We start from the raw sequence: 8,655 nt of genomic DNA on the forward strand, positions 1-8,655 counted from the left end.
TACTCCTTACATGCCACCCACTTTCGGCTTTGCCCAACTCGGCGGCTCGCAACCGTCCCAACAACAACCCGAGGTTGATATCGTGCCGGAGATGCAACCCGAACCGGAGCGAGAGACATCGAAACGCTGTAAAAGGTCGCATAAAAATAAGGAACCGAACCAACCTCGTCGTAAGCATACTTACGTTATATAGACGAAGGACGAGGAATACACGTTGGTTCGGTCGTGGGACAATGTTTCGGAGGACCCCGATGTTGGTAAGGTTTTATTTTATTTTTTTTTTTACTTTTTTTCCTATATTTTTTTATTTTATTTTTAACGTGCAACCTTTTTTTTGTATTTGTAGCAAACTTTCAAACCGGTCTCGAATTTTGGAATAGGATTCGTGAACTTTTTTATACCACGTGGGAAAGGGTGAACATCGTGACAAGGATTCCATCTCTAGCAAATGGACCGACATCAACAACAAGTGTCACGCCTTCCAAGAAGTTTATCAACGTAACTACGATAATCGGCCTAACGGAGAAGGTGACGTCGGGGTTTTAACGAAGGTTATGGAAGAGTACGAGAAGACGAAAGGCGTTTTCACGTACTATAAATGTTGGGAGTTACTAAAAAAAAGTCCAAAGTGGGCTGGCGTACCGACCATGACGTCGAGTAGTAGACGTAAAGCTAAACGGTCGAAAACGTCATCCTTTGTTGACCCTAAAACACCAACTTCTGATGCCCACAACGTCGATCTAAATGTTGCTGTGAACGATGACGAGGAAGTTGAAGAGTTGGCCCGACCACCCGGTAGAAGAAAAGATAAGCGAACCGGGAAAAAACCGGTTGAGTCGTCTTCCGATCTCGAGTTGAAGGAAGATTTCGAGGAGATGAACCGTCGTCTCCAAGACATTCGCGACCTCGGCCACAAACGTTGGGAGACTATGAAAGAACGAGTCGCCGAAAACAAAAAGTTTAACGAGATGCAAGCAGTGAGGCAAACGGAAAAGGACATAGAGTTTTTGTCCAAACCGATCGACCACCTCCAAGGCGACGCGTTGATCGTTGCTCAGATGCACCGCCAAAAACTCCGGGAAAAATACGGACTTTAGATCATCATTTTTTTAAGGTTATCTTTTTTTATTTCCGTTTTTTTTAAGTTTAGTCGGTTTTTTTTCTAGTATTGTAATTTTTTTTAATTAATGAAATATTTTAAGTTTTTTAATTTCAAAAAAGTAATTGTGTAATGATTGGATGGGGCGTTATTGGGCATTATTTCCACTACGCCACTTTTGCAAAAACCCTCAATAATGCCCTCATACTGACTGGACTGCCACATGGCAAAAAACGCCCCAGGGTGGGGGCATTACTTAACAAACGACTACGCATGGTCTAAGAATGTTTGGTTCTAATGCCGACTGGCCGACAATTGTCTTCCCCAACCTACATTTTAATTCAATTTAATGGAAAATAAAAATAAAAGACTAAGGTGATGTTTCTTTCATAGGACTCAATGGAATTGAAATAAAAATTTCCATTCGCATTGTATAATTTTGTGTCTGGTTATGTTACGAGGGTAATTTTGTGACTAGCAATACAATATTCATGTGTCAACTTAAAAGTGCAAACAAATCACTAGGAAGCAAATTAATCATCTTTTAGCCCTAGTACTCAACACATTTTTCAAATGTGAAAATGAAGCAACCGAAATTAAGAAGAGTGACTCGAAAAAAAAAACGTCCAACATAAACTCTTTATTACAAAACTGGCCAACATTGTGATAACCCACACCAAAAGATTACAACACCAAAGCAAAATATAGGAACAGTAGGCACCAGGCAATTACACTCCTAAAACCATTAAATCAAAAGAACACTAATGATCCCGCGTTAACGCTTGAGCTTTGGATCTACTCCTTAGCCAGAAATATCCATCGTGTACACCGCTTTCTTCCACTTCTTCGAGCCCCGGGCTTGGTGATGAAAAGCGTTAGAATTAACAAAAGAAATCACTTTTGAAGAAGGATAACATGAGCCAATTAAGAAGAGCGGCAGTCTTAAAAAAAGTTAAAAACAATAAGAAAACCATATAGTGGCAAGAAAAACCGGATACACGACCATAGTAGTGGCGTGGATGCGACGAGAGGGGGCAAGGCGACAACACTACTACGACATGAGCTACAATGTGTGGCACGATGACACAACGCAAAGTAAAAACATATCAAACATACATGTAGAATGTGTCCATATGGCATGTCTCTAGAGAGAGAAAGTTATCACGATTCCCACAAAGGAGATGGTGGGAAGAAGTGGGTTTGGCGGCATATGGCTACAACGAGAAATTGAAAGATAGAGAAAAATAGAACGTCTGATACCATATAAAATAAATGAAAACTAATAAGATATCGTGTATTACTAATAAAACTACTTACACAAGTTTAATTAATAACGATAATTATGTTAGAACTACACTCACTACTAATCAACTAGAAGGAAATATCTGAATTTAACTTGTATGTTCATATAATCATCAATTCACCATTCTCCTCCTCATCATCATTATCATCACATCATCATCATCATCATGATCATCATCATCATCATCATCATCCTTCTCATCATCACCATCATCCTCATCATCATTCACATCCTCGCGATCATCATCTCCATGACCACCCAGTTTGTGATCATACCTTGGCAAATTCTTTATATCTTCTTTTGACAAAACACTTCTTTGCATCATAGTACTACTCTCAATGCTTTCTTGAGTCATCTCACATGTCTCCTCATCTATACATGTTAATACATGAACTATGACCAAAATAACAACCACCACAAGCAATAACACTACCATGATTGATTTTGTTGAGTTGTTTTTCAATTTATCATAAAACTGTATGAACAATGGATGTATATTTGAATGTAAGTGTGAAGAAGGGTAAGGGAAATTTGGGATACAAAGCAAACATGATGTAATGTTTATTAGGATCTGCTCTACATGTCTCAGAGAATCAAAATGTATCATTTGAAAGCTAAGTATTGAAAACAACTCCTCATATGTTATATTATTATTATTATTCTTTTTACTTTGAAAGGTAAGTATTGAAAACAACTGCTACTATTGGTACTGTAATGTACAGTTTAGAACCTTTTTATTCTGTATTATTATTATTATTATTATTATTATTATTATTATTATTATTATTATTATTATTATTATTATTATTATTATTATTATTATTATTATTATTATTATTATTATTATTATTATTATTATCATTTTCAGTTTTAATTATATATATTTTATATCGCGTAATAAACTATTTTTACTATTTTAAAAAGTTTAACAAGCTATTGATTTTAAAAAAAAATCAAAATTTAAAAAACCCAGCCGTTTGACGGGTTAGAAGTTTCGTAATTTTCATTTCACAATTTTCAATTCGTTTCGCAATTTTTGAAGGGCCGGCTTAAGAGAAAGTATTTTGAAGCAAAGGTTTTAAGCCTCCAAACTTTAAAAGATTTTTTCATATATGTATTTTTTGAAGGACCGGCTTAAGGGAAGTATTTTAACCATGTAATTAACTCTTTTGAAAATCTATATCTATTATATATAATAAATGAAACTGATTTGGGTCACGTGTCACTTATTAGGGCATCCTCAATCCCATTTTCCCTCCCAACAGTGTTCCGTCCCTTTATCTCACTCCTAAAAACCCTAATCTTCTAATTCTTCTTCCGTACTCTTCTCTTCTCCCTTCTCTGGCGATTCAAGAAGATTAGATGCGATTCCTCTTTAGATCTGCGATTCCTCTTCTTCAGATCTATGATTCCTCTTTATCAAAAAAATCCTAAATCATTCTGTCGCCTCATTTTCTCCTTCAGGCTTTCTCTTTTCTCCATAAACCCTAAACTCACCAGAATTCTTTTTGTTCTTCATTATGAAAGAAGGAGAGAAGATTCGAGAGATAGATCGAGAGATGGGGCGCCGGCTAAGGGTTCTGCGGTTTTTCTCTTACAAGATTCTTTCATCTTCTTCGTCGGCAAGGTTCTTCCATTTGAGGTTTGATTTGTATGTTTATATATCTGTGTTGATTTCTTCTTATTTTCATACAAAGTTTCTAATTAAACCCTAATTTCTACTCCTAATCTCATCATCTGGTTCCAAGGCTGTTGTCACCGATGGTCATCAAAGTTCAGATCCGCTTACCTGCGGCTAGATTTCCGCCATAAACTGGTATGTTTGAATATGTTCAGAAACTAAGGGTTTTTTTCTTAACGGTGATGATATGAGTACAACATCTGTTGATTATTGAATATGTTCACAAATTATTTTTTTGAAATTAAGGTTTCATTTGCCTGAGATTTGAATCTTCCGATTGTTGAAGCCTTTGAAGCCGATCCTTTTAAATTTCCAGTTCCCGAGGTATGATCTGTTTGTAACAGCAGTGGTTCAGCATCTACAGTGGATTCAACATCTACAGTGGATTCAACATCAGGTGTGGTTAATTTTTGGTCAGGTTTCCTGTTCAGTTTTTATGTTCACTTATCTAATTTTCATTTTATTTTTAGGCTTCTATATGATTATGAGGTTGATTGATTGGTCACTTGCTATTGTTGTTTGATGTTGTTTGCTATTGTTGTCAGATAATTGTTATTCTTTTGCTAATTGTTAATACACTTTGTAGTCAGTTCTTCTTCTTCTTCATCTTCATCTTCTTCTTCTTCTTCTTCTTCTTCTTCTTCTTCTTCTTCTTCTTCTTCTTCTTCTTCTTCTTCTTCTTCTTCTTCTTCTTCTTCGTTATTTCATATAATATAATGATTTGTTATATAACTACCTGATTTCATATTTCATTATGATTTGTATGCTTTTAGGGTTTGATTTTATATTGGTCATCACATTAATGGTGAGTACTCAAGAATATTGGATGGTTTAATTAGTTTTATTTTGGGTATTTTTGGATGATTTCATCCATTTCTTTAGATAGTTCATGATTGAAGATGCAGTTGAAGCTATCATTTGAGTGAAATGAATGTTGATTTATCAGAAGATGCAATTGAAGGTATCTTAAATAAGGTAATAATTGCATTACATCCCTGTTGAAAAATAGAATTGATAAATTTAGGGAAAGTGAGGTTGAAAGATGATAACCCAATAGTGGAGATCTCATTCTACAGCTTCGATAAATTGAGCGGTATTCTCATGTAATTTTTCCTAGATGCTTCCAATGAAGCAGCACTTTGGACATCTGTTGTCTTCAAACATCTATTATCTATTCTATCTATTATATATAATAAATGAAAGTTATTTGGGCCACGTGGACCAAATAACTTTCATTTATTAAATATAATAGATAGAATAGATAATAGATAATAGATGTTTGAAGAACAACAGATGTCCAAAGTGTTGCTTCTTTGGAAGCATCCAGGAACTATTATTTGAGAATTCCCTTGAATTTATCGAAGCTGTAGAATAAGATCCTCCACTGTTGGGTTATCATCTTTCAACCTCGCTTTCCCTAAATTTATCAATTCTATTTTTCAACAGGGATGTAATGCAATTATTCCTCTCAATTAAATAGACCGACCCATGCTTCCTCTCAAAGGGTTATGGAATGGTTATAACAGCTGATCATGCTAAGGACTGTTATAACTAACCACTGCTCCTTATAAAGACAGATGGACTTAAAGGCTGATGGACTTAAAGACTGATGAGGCCTATCCACTGTTGAAGACAAATCCCTGTTAAAGACAAGCACTTATGTATCTCATCTCTGATTATTTGTTTCTTTGTTCTTTGATTATTTGTTAGATGTACAGATTCTACAAAATGTAGTTAAGAGCCGCACATAAATCTGACCAGTTATGGTTTCGGTAAGTATCGGTAAATTGTCTTTGATTTGTAATTGTTTATTCAGATGCTTGCATTGGTGTACCATGTGATTACCAGTAGATTGATTTTGATATGTTTGTGGTTTTTGTTTTTCATAATTTGTTTTGTTGGTTTATTCACCCATGTTTCATTCATAGATCTCTATAATCCATATTTATGGTTTCAAATCTGTTTCCTGAGTTATTTACAATTGTAGCACACCAAATATTTGTTATTTGTATTGAGTTGGAATATTGGGATTAAATACTGAACTAGTGGGAATTACAGCAAGTCCAGGTTATGCTTCAAGCTGTCTCGATCTCTTTGGAGCTGGATAGGTGGATTTCGGAAGTCTGAAAAACAGAATTGATAAATTTAGTGAAAATGGGGTTGAAAGATCATAACCCAATAGTTGAGGATCTCATTCTACAGCTTTGATAAATTCAGGGTTATTTTCAAATAATGCTTCCTAGATGTTTGAAGACCGACAAATGTGAAAAGAAGCACCCTGTGGACATTTGTCGGTCTTTGTCGTTCTTCAAACATCTAGGAACCATTATTTGAGAATACCCCAGAATTTATCGGAGCTGTAGAATGAGATCCTCCATTTTCTCTAAATTTATCAATTCTGTTTTTCAGCAGGGATGTAATGCAATGACTCCTCTCAATTGAATAGACGGACACTTGCTTCCTCTCAAAGGGTTATGGAGTGGTTATAACAGGTGTTCATGCTAAGGACTGTTATAATTAAACATTTCTCTTTATAAAGACTGATGGACTTAAAGACTGATGAGGCCTATCCACTGTTGATGACAAAGCCCTATTAAAGACAAGCACTTATGTACCTAAAGCCTGATCAACGAAAGGAAAACCACTGCTCAGTAGCGGCAGTGGTTCAGCATCTACAGCGGATTCAACTTTAGTATTTATGTATCAGTGTTTCTTATGTAACAGTGTTTAGTGTAGCAGTGGTTCGCTATAGTTTATCTCTCGAGACAAACCGTATACAAACTGAAAGACGAACCACTACCCAACAACAACAGTGGTTCAGCATCAACAACATATATTCTACCTTTGTTTATGTTAATAGTGTTTATATGTAACAATATTTATCACATCAGTGTTTTATACTCTGTTAGATTGTTAGATGTCATATCACTGAGATGTTTATATGTAACAGTATTTATCACATCACCCCAGCATGCTAACTGATCTGTACTATAAATTGAACAGCGGTTTGATCTTTATACTACTAAATAAAAATGAAGTACACTTGGATGATTATTAAGCTCCTCATCTTGATTGTTTGGGTATAGTATTCTTGAAATTGGTCTTTTTTTTGCAAACAAATGTTTATGGCCAACTTCTTTTTAAGGTCAAACATTTGTTTAAGCGCAAACATCTGTTTATGTCCAAACAGATGTTTAAGGTCAAATATCTGTTTAAGGTTAAACATCCTTAAAATAGTTAAAAATGATAGTTTTCATTAATCCTTAAAAGTCTGTTACAACCACTATTTTGGTTTAAACATCTGATTGTTAAATGTTATCCACTGCTGAAAGACAACCTCTGTTTCTTCATTCTTCATGTTGACCATTGATTGACCAAACATCTGTGTTTCAATCACTGTTGGCTATCCACTGATAGTTAAAAAATAGTCACTGCTCACAGTTGACATCCACTGATATTGAAAATCATTGGTTTTCCTAAAAAATATCCACTGCTCACATTTTTATTGTTGATGTGGTTAATTAATTATAGAATTAAATTATCAAATGAAAACTAGAATTACAATGAAATTACAATTTTACCTAATCGTTACAATTTTACCTATGAAATCCTAACAAGTGTTAACTCTAGCGTGTAATAGTTTATAAATATTTCATTAAATTTCTATTTTTCTATGTAATAGTTTATTTTAATAATCTCAACATGCATCTTAACATATTCTAAAATGTCAGTGTCAATAAAAACTCTCAACATCATCAAAGTAGTTGAAATATATCATCAAAAGACTTCTTTTATGCAGGACAGTCAATTAGCTGAAACATATCATCAAAGATTCAATATCTCATCGTTTCACCATCATTCACAATCAGACATCACTCTGTGAAGGTTTGCTATGAAAAAGGTTTGATTTCCATGTTTCATATTCTAACTAAGGGTCAACTGGTAGATGTGCTAACCTAAACATTAGACATATTTACCCGTGAAAAGTTGATCCCTAGGAATGATATGCTCCACATGGATAAACAAGCAAAACTTGTTTGAACATGAATTATAAGTATCAACATGTTTTCAGGAAATCAAAAATCCATCCTTAAAAATAGTTAAAATGAAAATTTTTCATAAACCTTAAAAGTCTGTCCATAATCACTATTTTCGGTTCAAACATCTGTTATATTATATGTTGTCCACTGCTGATAGTCAACCTCTGTTCTCTCATTTCATTGTTAATCACTGTTGTTCAAAATCAGTGTTTTAACCAACTGATGGCTATCCACTTATAGCTTAAAGTCAGTCACTGTTCTCATTTGTAACCGTTGCAAACCACTGATATTGTTCCATCAGTGGTTTCTTACCAACTGTCCTCCATTATCATCAGAGGTTGGCACGTGGACAGTTGTCACGGCCCCCCCGCGTACGATTTGACCCGGTCCAGGAGCCGCGGGACAGAAACCTGTGGCACAGCGGAAGTCTTAACAGGATCGTTTAAACTTGAAAATGCCCGTGTATTATTTATTTTATAATTCGGGATAAACCCCGTAATATACAGTGGAGGAATTTCATAATTCCTTTATT

This window comes from Helianthus annuus, chromosome 15 (assembly GCF_002127325.2).
Source record: "Helianthus annuus cultivar XRQ/B chromosome 15, HanXRQr2.0-SUNRISE, whole genome shotgun sequence".
NCBI lineage: Eukaryota > Viridiplantae > Streptophyta > Magnoliopsida > Asterales > Asteraceae > Helianthus > Helianthus annuus.